We start from the raw sequence: 15,176 nt of genomic DNA, 5'->3' as shown, positions 1-15,176 counted from the left end.
ATTGGTCGAAACAAGGATTTCGGGGATATAAAGAATACCAAAATCCGAGTTATAACGAAGAAGTTATGACCTGTCGAAGTTTCGCGACAAAACCGACACGGTGCTGAATGTCGTAAAAAGTGAGTTTTTGATAAACTACTTTTTAGCCTTAATGATCTAAATGAAAGTCGTAGTATTTGTTAAATCAAGAAGTTCGATAAAAAGAACGCCCAAATCTGACTTCGTATAAGGAAGTTATGATTTTTCGAAGTTTCAGCTTAGCAATAGACAGCTAAAAACTCGTCTTTTAGATCAGTTGATTTTTAGCCGACACGACCTAAACGAGAATTAAAGGTCTTGTTATTAGTAGCACAACGGTAAAAATTCTGACGAAAACGAACGTCGGATGAAGAAGTTATGAATTTTTAACGGATTTCCTGTCCCGGTTTGTTGAAAATAAAAGTATAAAAATTAAATTCAAAATTAGCCGACGAAGTCTAAACGAAAGTTGTAGAGCGTAATTTTACCTACACGTGCATATAAAGAAGGTCAAAAACGGAGCTCATATGCGAAAGTTATGGATGTTAGAAGTTTTGGCGTGAAAATCGAGAAAATTCGCATAGTCACGAGTTGCCACGTCACCCTCGCCTCGCATGTGCCACGTGTCAGAAATGGTGAGTCATGCGAAGCCACGTGTCAAATTCTGATTTGACCAAAGGGAGGCCCAATCCGAACCTTGCACTCCTTAGTCTGAGCCTCGCACATGGACTGCTAGACCGCGGTCCAATCAGCAACCACCACCGAGACCCTCGCACGTGCTGCCATCTGTGCACCTTTGCCTGCGGACCCCACCACCGGAACCGACTTCGGACCTAGACCTTGGTCCAATCACAGACTAACAGCGAGTTCCTCGCAGGTGCGAGCCATGTGCGAGCCCTCCCTGCGAGCCTTCGGATATGCGACGCGTGGCCTCTTCTCAGCCCTTGGATCAGAAGCCTCCCCCTATAAATAGATGATGGGTTTTAGCCATAAGAACATCCTATGTGCTCATACAAACCCTAATTCTTGGAGCTAGGTTTCTCTATTGTACATGCAATTCATCCAATACTATAAACCCTAGATCTAGCTTATGATAATCAATAAAACATAAGAATTAGGGTTTACCTTGATTGTTATGTAGCAATAACAATGTCAAATCCTTCTTGTATTGACTTTAGAAAGCTTAGAGTCACAAATGTCACTCCTCTAATGGCTCACAAACACCAAGAGCAAGAGGATGAAGAGGAGAAGAGAAGGAGGCTGCCCAAAACGTGTGGAAACCCTAACCAATTAGTTCACCATGTTTTTCGTGCTTAAGGGTACTATATATATATGTAGGCTATTAGGGTTTTGAACTAGGAAACCCTAATTTGGATGCTTAGGCCCTAAGCAACCCATGGACCCTTCTTTAACAAGCCTTGGACGATTTCTAATGGGTTTCCCCATAGAATTCGTCCAACCTTATATTATAAGGTTATCCATAGCCCAATTACAATTATCTTATAATTACAATTCTAGTCCCTTAAGTTTAATTAATCTCTTTTAGCCACAAACTTAATTCTTATTAATTCTTGACTAATATTAATTAAACAATATGATTTCTCCTTTAATATATTATTCTCATAATATATTAATAAATCATATTTAATCCTTTCTCTCCATAATTCATCCTATCAAGTTGCTTTGGTGAAGGCAACCCAAAAGGACCATGCACCATCGGGTCAAGTACATACCAAAATAGTTATGGACTTAGACACTAATCCAACAATCTCCCACTTGGATAAGTCTAATAACTATTCCGCGTATGACTTCAGATCCTGATCTGCAATCGTAGCTTTCTAAAGCCACTATCAACTCTGATCTTATCAGATACGCGTGTCCTTTAGATAAGGGATCATATATTCCTCCATTCTAGATATTATCTTATAGACTAAGACATGGATCTAAATCATTCTCTCTATCTATGTGTTGTTTCCTGAATTCAGATTTATGAAGACTGACAATAGACTACAATTGAACACATCAATTTAGTCCCGGCTTGGCCAAGCGCTTAGGTGCCATCACTAAATCATCGAGGGGCCCACAAATATTGATTTTATCCTACTTTGGATAAAAGGAACGGATAAACTTTGACTCAATGCTCGCTTGCACTTACTCACCAAATCACACACAACAATATGTTTTATAACACCAAGTTACTGGTGCGTTTACATATTATCGATGTGCAACCGACTCGCAAGATACAACTCACACATCTCGGTTTCAAGAATATAAGATGTTATCGTCTCACCAATCACTCGTGATAAAATCCATGAAGTGATCCAAGTGAGTGTGGGTTTAATCCAATGCTCAAATCATATTCATAAGCACTCATGAACGTTGCAGCAAACATTTGCTTATGTCTAATACACTTTAGACAATCCACATACCAATTCACGACAGTCTTCATTCATACCTACTTCCAACATATGAACGACTGTGGCCCGTTTGAATAATTTGGCTGTTCTTAACCAATAAAATTATTCAGGAAGTCAAAACATGCAAAGTGAAACATAAGAATAATACTAATCCCATATGGCCTCAACCTTTGAGTATAAATAAAACACCTTTTATTTATCACCATATCGATTACTTATTATTTGTCGTTTCGGGTAATCAACTTCTTACTTGAATTATTACTATACTTGTCCCATGTTCCTATCATGCACACAATGTTTACATACGGTTCTTGCTTTGTGAAATAGATCAAATGAACACATTTCCAATCATACTCATTTCACAACTCCCAATTCCTATCACAAGTGTAAGAATATCAAATTCTTGCCACTTATAGAATATGCTAGATTCTAACATTTTATGCAATGATCCTTTTGTAATATCACTGCACTAAGGTCACAATGACTATTTCCAATGAATTACAAAACTCTTTATCGGAAATTATTACAAGACAATTCCATAGATGTGATGTCTCTCACTCAAAGTACATTCCTTTGAACATCCTTTTGCATAAAAGTTTCTAATCTAGACATAGATTCTTAGTATCCAACTCCCAATATGGAAACCTTTCCATACTTACCATATCACAACTCATTCTTAATAGAATCTTATCTCTTCATAATAATGTCGATATGCTCCATCCAATATCATACTTCCAACTACTCACAAGTGACCAATCCTCAGCGAGCTTTGGATCGTCCTTTGATAGTTGTTTAATTATCTTAGTTAAAACCGATTCTTTTCCTTTTTCCCTCTAAATGCGCTATACATTTGGAAAATTTTAGAATGGTCAAATAATATAGCATTTGCAATCGATCCTATACCCGAAGCGTACGGGACACGATGCATAATCTCTTACATAATGATATGACACTTTGCATAATATTTTATGTGTCTCGTTCTTACAATTCAAACTATGAAGAGGGATACCGTAATCATAATCGAAATTTAAGAACACACTACGTATCCTTTGACTAAATTTATTAAAATTTCTTAATCTAAGCTTTAGATTTTGAAACGAAGTACAATATTCTCTCCCTTAATTATAGCAAAACAACTATTCAACCCTTACGACTTTGCAAAGTATAACTCTTGTTTTCTATAATTAATATTGCTAACTTGCAATACTTGCCTTAATAATCATACGATCACAACATTTATGCTCCCACTATCATGATGATTATTATCATATAAGCACAACACTTATGCTCCCACTAGCTTTGAAATGTGTTGGGTCGTGTTTTGTATGTTGCGTCTATTGGGCTCGTTTGTTAGTCCGTTTTTGTATCTCCGGTATGGGCCTGTCCATCCGTGAGTATAGTAGGGTTTATTATAAATATAGGTGCTTGCATGCATCTTAGGTTAACGATAGTAACAATAGAATAGATTGATCAGAGAAGTTTTATTATCGTTCTTGTAACCCTAAATCCTCTACAGCGGAAGTTCTTAGTCGAGCTCTGCTGAGGATTGTTTGAATCAATCATTCGACACATTGTGATTCAATCTTGTCTTGTTTATTGTTGTATGTTCTTCGCACTACCTGTTACAAAGATCTAATCGATCTTCAAGTTTATTTAATAACTTATCAATTGGTATCAGAGCAGGAGGCTGTGTAATTCATACACATCTTTTCTGTGAAAAAGGTTGCGATTAGGGTTATTCCGCATTAACTAATATTTATTGAGCCGTCATCCCATAATTGACGTAACTCAACATTTATTTGTGTTCCCCTAATTTAATTTATTACAAGTCTGATCTTTTAAACAGGTTATTCGATCAAGCATGGACGAGTCACAATCAAATCCCATTAACATCTCAAACAGCATTGGATCAACGACAAAGATTCCCATCCTTTACACCCAGGATTACGAAGTCTGGGCACATCAATTTGAAGATTATGTCATCGGATCTGAGGACAATGGATATCTCATCTGGGAAGCAATCGTATCTGGACCATTCGCTCATTCAACAACTTCATGAATTATTAAAACTCAGAAGGAGTATAATGATCTTTTGAAAGACGTTAAAGATATTGCTCAAGACGAAAAAGATAAATTTCAGTGCAATATTAAAGCATTGAGACTAATCAGATTCGCTCTTCAATCTGACACTTTCACGCTGGTGAGTTCATGCAGCACTGCCAAAGAAATATGGGATAGGCTGCAAGAGTTATATTCTACGGACGAAAATCTCGAGCATTCTATTCAAACCTTGCTTTTTTCCGAGTTTGGTGAGTTCAAGCAGAGTCCTGAAGAAACTGTAACTCAGACGTTCGATCGCTTCAATCATCTTCTTAGTAAGATGATTAAACATGATATTGAAAGGAAGTTGATTGAACAAAAGGTTACATTTTTAAACGGTCTCAGATCTGAGTGGAGAGCGGTTGTGTCCACTGTTAAAGCGCATGAGCAATTCAAATCTTACTCTTTGGCGAAACTGGTAGAGATTTTGAAATCCCAAGAAAAGATTCTGTTACAGGAGAAAAATGTGGTTTCAAGCTTGGGATCATTGGCCCTTCTGTCCAAAAGCAAAGCTGTGATGGAAGATGAAGACCTCAACCTAGAGGATTATGACCTTACCTCTGAAGACTATGCAATGATGGTGTCAAACCCAAAGAGGTTCATCAAGAAAAGGTTCCTTACCAATAAGAACCGAAATTGGCAGGGAAGTTATAGTACTGAAAAGGTTAGAGAAGAACCGAAGGCAGAAGAACCAAAGAAGGAACCGAAAGCTGAAGGAGATTCGGGTGTGAGCTGCTATTATTGTGGAGGAAAGAACCACTATGCCAAAGATTATGTTCTCAAGAAAATGGCAGAAAAGGATGAGGAGAAAGACGAAGAAACTGTGCTGTTGAAAAAGTTGGAAGAGATCAAAAGAAAGAAATCCACTGCTAACCCCTCTATGAATGCTTTAATTGTCCAGGGTTCGGTAGCGGATGATGAGTTCGGTGGTGTGGAGGTCTGGTCAACCGATTCTGAGGACAATGAAGCCAGGAAGCCATCTCATGGAAAGGCCTATGTTGCGAAAGGTGAAGAGAGCGGTGGAAAGTGTTTAATGGTGTCAGATGTATCTCAGATGAGGGGATACAACACAGATGGTGGGAATGAAGACACAAAGGAGCGAGAGGACTTGTGCTTCACAGCAAAACCTCTCAGCATGCAGTTTAACGAGCTTGATGAATTGATCAAAAAGGTACGATCAGTTTTTGTTTCATTCAAAGTCCCGCAAAGTTCATATGAAAAAGAACTAAAAAATGTTAATTCAAGAATATCTCATCTAGACAGCAGTTTAACTCAAACACGGGTCACCAATTCTAACCTAACTGACCAAATAAGCAGGGTATCTTCAAAAAGTGAGGAACGGAGGATGTGGATCGAGCTAAAGGAGTCGGAGTTAATCAAATCCAAGGATGAAAACATTTATTTACAAAGAGACAATTTAAAACTTTTAAAACAGAGAAATGTCTTTTGTTTAATTGCTAAGCGTCTTTACACTAATATCACTCAACTTCATTTAAACTGTGAAATAGGGCAGAAAATTCATCGCATGATTTTGCCCTTCCTTGAGTTTAAGGAGGATGAAATTGACGCTGAAGCATATAATTGTGAAAGTGTAGTTTCGTCTGAGGATATTAATCTGACATATATGTATGGTCTAGACAAAATCGAATCTTTCATAAAGTTCAAGGACCATAAAGACATGCTGAAAAATCTTTTGGATGAAAATGATAAAATAAAACTAAGAACTGAAACCATTCAAAAGTTTGACTCATTGAATGCCAACGTGAGCTCAGAAAATAAAATTGATGTTGAAAATGCATCTGAGCTTAATGAGGACGATGATATGAGTGAAATTTCTGTTGAAGACATAGTTGACTGTTCAGAGTTTGTCAAGAGCGAACCCAAAAACCACAAAAATCTTATTTCAGAAAATTCTGTGGAGTTTGCTCGTCTGTCCCAAGAAAAGTCCCCGATCCTTGAAGAAAAGGCTGTTGTATACCAAAAGGTGAGAACAACTCCAAATCAGGTGTATAAAGTCACAGGCGTAACAGAACATCAGACAACCGAACTCACAGCCATTGTAAACGAAGATAATGCTGATGGTTGTGATGAGTTCTTCTGGTCTGCTCCTATCAACAATGCTGACGAAACAATTGGTCTGTCAGAAAGGACTTCATGGAAAAGCAAAGGCAGATATGTGCCAGAACCTTTGAACAAAACTGATAGCTTCGACGTGCCAAGTACTAGTGGTACAAAAGATGTTCCTGAAGAAAAAGGAGTTTCTGCAAAAGAAGTCACTCCTTCAAGCGACACATCATCAGTTCAAAGTGAACCTGCTGACAGAAAGCAAAAACAAAAAGCGAATATCCATCGTTAGCCGAAGCAGGTGAGAAATCAAAAACAGCAAAGGAATCAGAGATACAAGAAGAATCTCTCTGAAAGAAAACAGTTCTGGCAATCTCAAAATGCCCATTTCTCTTATCATGACAGAAATTTAAAGTCAGAGAAAAGCACTGTTAGGTCACAAGAGAGTCATAACAACCGAAGAGAGAGGTTCGGTTCTGAAAGTCAAAACAACCGAAAGGATACGTTCGGTTCTGAAAAATTTGACAACCGAAAGCAAAGGTTCGGTTCAGAGAACACTATCTACCGAAAGCAGAGGTTCGGTTCCGAGAGCAAAAGAGACCAAAGATCTAGGTTCGGTCACACTAATGATCAAAAACAAAAGGGTCACTTAGAATCTCAAGCCAAGAAATCATCTCAGTCTAAATTCTCTCGTTCTATTCTTCTAGTTCTTCTAATTCCTCTCAACCTCTTTCTAAATCTAATTCTGTTCGCACTCAAAAACCTAAATCATCAACAGATCTGAAAGGAAAATCAAAGTTTTCATCAGTTGAAACAAATCAAATTAATCCCAGAGTCCAACTACCTAAACCAGAATCCAAACCGAAAGAAACAAATCCCAATAAAATTAAGGTTTTCACCGTTAAAAGGAAAGATGAAACAACGTTAATAAAAAGAACATATCTTGTTGACATCTCTCTTACTATTCCTGTTCCTGTGAAAGGCTCACGTGGACCCAAGAAACTTTGGGTTCCTAAATCTGCTTAATTTTTGCAGGTTATTAGTGACGAGCAGTTTGACGAAGAATGGTATATTGACAGTGGCTGCTCGCGTCACATGACAGGAAGGAAGGAAGAGCTGAGGGAATTTCGGTCTCTTTCAAACGGTGGAAATGTCAAGTTCGGGAACAACTCCTTCGGCACCATAAAAGGCTATGGAATGATTACAAATGGTGATTTTACGATTAGGAAGGTTGCATACGTTGAAGGACTACAGCACAACCTCATCAGTGTGTCTCAGCTTGTTGGAGGTACCGGTCTCAAGGTTTCATTCGATGATGAGGGTTCGGAAATAATTGAGAAGAAAACGAAAAGAGTTATTCTCAAATCGGAGCGCAAAGGTGAAATGTTTCCCCTGAACCTCAAACCCATCAAAGGGAATCCAACTATCTGCCTGTTATCCAAAGCACAATCTGACGAAAGCTGGCTGTGGCACCAAAGGCTCTCTCATCTCAACTTTAAGGACATCAACAAACTTGTCACTGGAGGTCATGTTCAAGGTCTTCCATTGCTCAAGTACAATAGAGAACATTTGTGTGCTGCATGTGAAATGGGGAAGCAGAGTCGTCAAAGTCATCCATCTATTATAAACACTAAAGTTGTTGAACCACTAGAGTTAATTCACATTGATCTGTGTGGTCCATCATCTATCGAAAGCATCGGCGGTAGCAAGTACATTCTTGTCATTGTTGATGACTTCTCGCGTTTTACATGGGTGTTCTTTCTGAAGCATAAATCTGAAGCGACTCACAAGCTAAAGGTGTTCATCAAGCAGGTTGAAGTACAGCTGAAGAAAGTCGTTCGCAATATCAGGAGCGACAATGGACTGGAGTTCAAAAATAAAGAATTCGAAGAATTCTTGGCCGACAAAGGAACCAGTCACAACTTCTCAGCTCCCTACACCCCTCAACAAAATGGGATTGTCGAAAGACGAAACTGATCTTTGTGTGAGGCGGCCCGAACCATGCTAAGTTTTGCTTCTTTACCTTTATATTTTTGGGCTGATGCTATTGCTGCAACTTGTTTTACGCAGAACATGTCATATCTCAATAAGCGATTCACTCTCACTCCTTATGAGATCATCAACAACAGAAAGCCAAACGTCAAATTTTTCCATGTGTTCGGCTCACAGTGTTTCATCTTCAATTCTAAAGAACACCATAACAAGTTTGATGTCAAAGCCGATGAAGGGATATTTCTGGGCTATTCTCTCACTTCTAAAGCGTACAGGGTATTAAACAAGCGATCAAGAAAAATAGAAGAGACTTATTACGTGACTTTTGATGATAGCTATGTTAAAAGGCTAAATGCCAACGAAGGCGCAGTTGGAGAAATCTTTCCTCAAACAGGCCAAGTCACAGCCTCGATCGCAAATCTATTTGAGAAGTTTGCCGAGTTATTTGATGAACTAGAGAAGGCTACTCTCTCGGAAGTCAGTGCAGCGGACAATAAAGTAGATCATTTGAAGCAACTCATTGAAGATGCTGCCAAACAAATGAATGAAGGAGGATCTTGTTCCAATGAACCTCTACAGCAAAATGCTTCAATCGAGGGGGAGGATCCATCTTCTTCATCACAGAAGAGTTCACATGTTGAGGGGGAGGACAGTTCTCAAGCTACTCCCGAACGATCAGCAGTACCCGAAGGTGCTTCAACACCCGAAAGTGTTACACCACCCGAAGGTGCTACAACACCCGAAAGTGGTACACCACCCGAAGGTGCTACAACACCCGAAAGTGCTACACCTCCCGAAGGTGTGTCAACACCCGAAAGCTCGACACCACCCAAAACCCCTGTAGCTCAAGAAACTCAAGACACACCTGAAAGCTTATCTGTCGAGGGGGAGAATGTCAATATGCGTTATGACGATGACAGTCAATCTGAACTAGAAGAGATGGTAAACGCTGAATTGGATCCATCCTATGATCCAAATTACCCTCCTCTTTTCAAATGGACTAGAGATCATCCTGTCTCCCAGATTGTCAGTAATGTCTCTGAAAAGGTTCTGACCCGATCACAACTTAAGGCAAAACAAACTTCCTTATTTTCAAAAGTAGAATTCTGTATGTTTAACTCCTTCGTCTCAAAAGTTGAACCAAAGACAGTCAACACTGCTCTTGATCACTCCGATTGGGTTCAAGCTATGCAAGACGAACTGAATGAATTCGAAAGGAATAAAGTTTGGCGCCTCATTCCAACTCCTCAAGATGCCTCAGTTGTTGGTCTTAAATGGGTCTTCAGAAATAAAATGGACAAGGAAGGCAACGTGATTCGAAACAAAGCACGTCTGGTGGTGAAAGGATACTGTCAGGAGGAAGGAATTGACTATGAAGAAACTTTTGCTCCTGTAGCTAGGCTGGAATCCGTTAGAATATTTCTTGGCTACGCTGCACACAAAAACTTTGAAGTCTACCAAATGGATGTCAAGTGTGCATTTCTAAATGGAGAACTTGAAGAAACCGTGTACGTGGAGCAACCTCCTGGATTCGTAAATGAAAAGTACCCCAATCATTGTTACATTTTGGACAAAGCCGTATATGGACTGAAACAAGCTCCGAGAGCCTGGTATGAAACGCTTACCAAGTTTTTAAAGATGTCTAAATTCAAACAAGGTTCGGTTGACCCAACCTTCTTTCGTAAGAAGGAAGGTAACCACCTTATGATTGTTCAAATTTACGTCGATAATATCATCTTTGGCTCAACGAATCCTAGCTTAACGGCTGAATTCAGAAAGCCGATGGAGACTAAATTTGAAATGAGCTCAATGGGTCCAATTAACTTTTTCCTTGGTTTAAATATTAGACAGGGACCCGAAGGAATCTTTGTTAATCAGGAAGCTTACACAAAGACTCTCCTTGTAAAATTTGGCATGATAGGAGATTCGAAGGTTAAAGTTCCAATGGCGTTCGGCACCAAGCTCACTCCATCCTTGGATAAGCCAGCAGTTGATATTACACTATATCGCCAAATAATCGGTTCTCTGATGTATCTTACTGGTAGCAGGCCTGATATAATGTTCTCTGTATGCTACTGTGCTAGATTTCAAGCGAATCCACGTGAACCTCACATGCTTGCAGTGAAGAACATACTCCGTTATCTCAAGAGAACGACCTCTTTAGGCCTATGGTATCCATCCGACTCAGGCTTCTTCGTTCAAGCCTACTCAGATGCAGACCTTGGAGGTTGTGGACTAGACAGGAAAAGCACCACGGGAGGCTGCCAATTCCTTGACGGGAAGTTGGTTAGCTGGCAATCAAAGAAACAAACTTGTGTGTCTTTGTCTACAGCTGAAGCGGAATACATTGCAGCTGCCTCCTGTACTTGTCAAGTGATTTGGATCCAAAGTCAACTGCGGGACTATGGACTCAATATGAAAAAGATCCTACTATATTGTGACTCTGAAAGTTCCATTGGGATCTGTCATAACCCAGTGCAACACTCCAAGACCAAGCACATAGCACTGAGGTATCACTTCATTAAAGATCATGTGGAAGATGGGAACGTCAAAATTCATTTTGTTTGAACCACTGATCAACTGGCTGACATCTTCACCAAAGCTCTTCCTGAAGCGTCGTTCAACAAAATTCTACAAGGGCTAGGTATGATGGAATCGGAGTCTGTACCAAAAATTACCACTCATACTCAAAAGTAAAAAGCGAAATAGACCGAACGTTCGGGTTCGGGTCTGGCACTAATGTACCGAAATGAACCGAACGCTCGGGTTCGGTTGAATCATCTGGTTTTCGCTCCTCAATCAAAGGTAGTTTTCTTGGTTGTAAATATTTTGTATAATTGTTCCAAATGCATTTCTCTTATTGTCAAAATTATTCTCTTTTTGAAAATCTATTTTCTTTGGTAACCGAAATAGACCGAACGTTCGGGTTCGGTTTCAAAATTTTTCTCACCCGAAATAGACCGAACGCTCGAGTTCGGTTCCAAAGTTTTTCACAACCGAAATAGACCGAACGCTCGGGTTCGGTTCCAATTTTTTTTTATTATCAAAAACTCTAAAAATATTTTATTCATTATTTTCTTTTTGGCTTTAATTTTATTTGTGTGTTCGTTTATGGGGAAATTGTTGAAATTAGCTAAGTGTCCCTAGAAGCATGCTGCTGTATGCGTCCAAAGCCTCACCTGATTCTGGATAATAGCCTTAATGACTTGGTATACACAAACCTTGTCTTCCCAATTAGGCTATCACATTTATTCTAATCATGAGCTACCTAACTCTCTTCTCACATGAGATAAGAGTTTTCTGCTTGGTCCTATTTTTCACAGCAGAGGTACTTTGATTTCTTACACCATCTAAATTTCATTTCTCCATCACACTCGTTTCACAAACGTAACCCTTGAGACTCTCAGAAATTACCACTGAGGTTTATGGTTACCCAATAACTGTGTTCATGATCTTAGTTTCGTGCCACTACGAGCTGAGTGAAACCCAAAATTCAATACCCAATACGAATTGACGGTGAACAATTAATTTGCTCTAGTTTTCACTATTGAATTGACGGACGTATCTTAATGCTATCTCAAAATTTTCTTTTGTGTGATTCCTATGAAATTGTTACAACCAATAACATTTCTTCCCTTGGGATCCAATTTTCATTTTTGTTTTTTTGAGATTTTATATTCCTAGCCAGTTTAAATTATTCCCATCCTACTTGTTCAACAGACTACACCGGTCTCACAAGTACTTCGTTCACTTTCTATCTTATATCAAGATTAGGAATGTTGAATCGAAGCGAAAGCCACCCTTATAAGCCTAGTTAAAAGGAGCCTTTCAACACTTCTTAATAAGTGTTTGATCGTTATTTCAACGGGAAACCAAACAAACACTTTAAGGTCTCTCTTGACTTTGGAGGAAGAGATTCGTGCCCGGGATCATTTGTTTCATGTCTTTATTGACATCACATTTTTTCCTAAAAAGTATTGCTTTATTTCTTATCTTTTACACCCTTAGCACGAAAATCTTTGATTTTCCAAAATTCAGGTTCTATTAATTACAGGCATTTTCATTGGATTAATGGTTGATTAAAGGCTGTGGTTGATTTTAATCTACGTGGGGGATTTTCTTGAAAGATGTCGTTACACTCTAAAGGGATAAGATAAAGACATGCTGACTCAGGCGGGAGTCTAATCGATTTGATTTCAAACGACGTAAAAGGGAAAGCGTGTGAATTGGAAACGTCTCATCTCCAAATGGCGCAGAAGGAGCGCGTGTGAATCTGAATCGGTTCATATTCAAACGACGCTTGATAGGAGGCGTGTTCTTAGGGGTCTGACACTCTCTCTCATGCGTGATCGTCGGCTACCCCAACTGTCACGCATCAGTCAACTCCGTAAAACTCTTCGATTTTCAATTGAAGATTTGGGAAGATCTTTCTCTCTCCTAAATCCCCAGTATAAAAGGCAACATAATCCTTCATTTACCTCTTTACCGCAATTAAAATTCCCAGAGAAGAAAAATTCCTTAATACTTTCATGTTCATCATCTTCTCTACTCTCTTCAAGCAATGGCAGATTCTTCTTCTGTTCACACAACATCCCACGTACTACCAATTCGCCCACAACAAAGCCTCATCATTGATTTAACTCCTCAGGCTTACGACGCCTTCATGTTCCCCATTATCGAGTGCTTGAAGTTTTCTCCGATCGCTCCTGCACTAACAATAGTTGAATCTGTTCCGATGGAGTTCTTGTCGCAAATCTTTGCCACTACTCATTATGACAAGGCTGTTGACAGAATCTTCTTTGACGTTTTTCAGCACAAAGCATCAATTTCAAAGCAAAGGTTTTGCTCCCTGTTAGGGTTTGAAGCTGATTCTACGAGGCTTAACCCTGAGACGATTCCACTGGGGCACTTGTTCAACATGTTTTATAACATGGGATATACGGAGGTGCTTACTTCAGTCGCAAAGTTCAAGAAGTCGTGCCTACCTCCACAGTGGAACGGGATGTTCATTGTTCTATTCAAAGGGCTTTCTGAAAGAAGTGCTGGATCTGATGGTGCCAGTCGGTTATTTTTATCAATAATGTATGGAATCTACAATGGCATCAATGTAGATTATGGGTCTGTTCTATGGCAACAGCTCATCTAGAGTCTCTCCTCTACTTCCAGGCATTCAGAGGTTTCTTACGCTAGGTTCTGGACCTTGATCACGAAATGGGTGATGGTCAAGTACCACGTCCCCATTGTCGCTGGTGCTCTAATGTCTTCGATTGGTACATTCTGTACCATGAAGATCATTTTCTCGGACGCTTCCAAGTTTCCATTCAACGGATCAATTCCGAAAACTATGTATGGCGACATTCCTGCTGATAGCCGGATTATCAGAAAATACAAATAATTCAAGCGTTCTGGTTCGAGGGATCTCACTCTAGAGATGTTGAAGTCCATTCATGACGCCGACAAGCCTGATCCAAGAGGCAAGAAGGCTGATAAGGGGAAATAGGTGGCGAAAGGGGCTAAAGGCCCTTCTCCAAAGAAGAGGAAACCAACCAAGGCTGCTCAGTCTCCGCAGCAAAAGCGCCGAAAAACTCAGCCCAAGCGAAAGCTGATCATCGCTTCCTCCTCAAGCGAGTCTGAGGGTGAGAGTTCGGATTCTGACGACTCTCCACGAGGCAACACTCCACCCAGATCTCCTACCCCAGAAGTTCATGTCTCTACTTCTCTCATTAATTCTCCACCTAGAACTATTCCTTTTTCTATTCCCCCTATAACTTCCACTACTTCAATACCATCCACTTCCATCCCCATACCAACACCAATATTCATCGAAGCAACCACAACATCCACTGCAGATGTTAGGGCCAACGTATCTGATACGGGGGTTCATACTGATGCACCCGAACCTACAATAGCACCCGAAACCACAAAAGCACCCGAACCTACACCAACACCCGAAACAACCCAACCCGAACCTACTCACACTTCAGATCCACCACCCTCTCCTGATCATGCTTCAGAAGGAGAAGAACCACTCCTTGGCAAAGAGGATATGACGTTTGACTCGGTCTACTACAGTCTGTTTCAAGTTCGGAGTGATGACGATGACGATGCTCCCGTAACCAAGCAACATCTCAAGGAGCTCCATGATAAGATTGACTTGCTCATCGCCTCCTCTTCCACTACTCAATCATCCCTTTCTGAAGATGCAGTTCAGAGGATTGTTGATGCTTTCTCCAAGGCTCATCAAGATTCCATTGCTTCGGCCACCTCCGCCATCGACGCCTCAACAAAAGCTTGCCAGGAAGCGACCGAAAAAGTCGATAAACTATTTTTTGATGCCTCAGTCCTGTTACAGTCTTTACAGGAGAGTGCAAATGTTGCTAAAACTACGTTGGAACCAATTTTTCAACAGTTGACAACGTCTGTCTCCACTGAGTTGAAGTCCTTCGCTTCATTTCGTCAAACGCTTTTCGACGACAACTCAGCATTTCGTGCAACCATTGACGAGCGTCTCTCGAAGCTACAAGAAGATTTGGCTGCTGAGAACTCTTTGATGGATGTTCTAGCCAAGAAGACCACTGCTTTGAA

This window comes from Lactuca sativa, chromosome 6 (genome assembly GCF_002870075.4).
Source record: "Lactuca sativa cultivar Salinas chromosome 6, Lsat_Salinas_v11, whole genome shotgun sequence".
Lineage (NCBI taxonomy): Eukaryota > Viridiplantae > Streptophyta > Magnoliopsida > Asterales > Asteraceae > Lactuca > Lactuca sativa.
The sequence above is the reverse complement of the archived record's forward strand: the minus strand, read 5'-3'. Positions refer to the sequence as shown.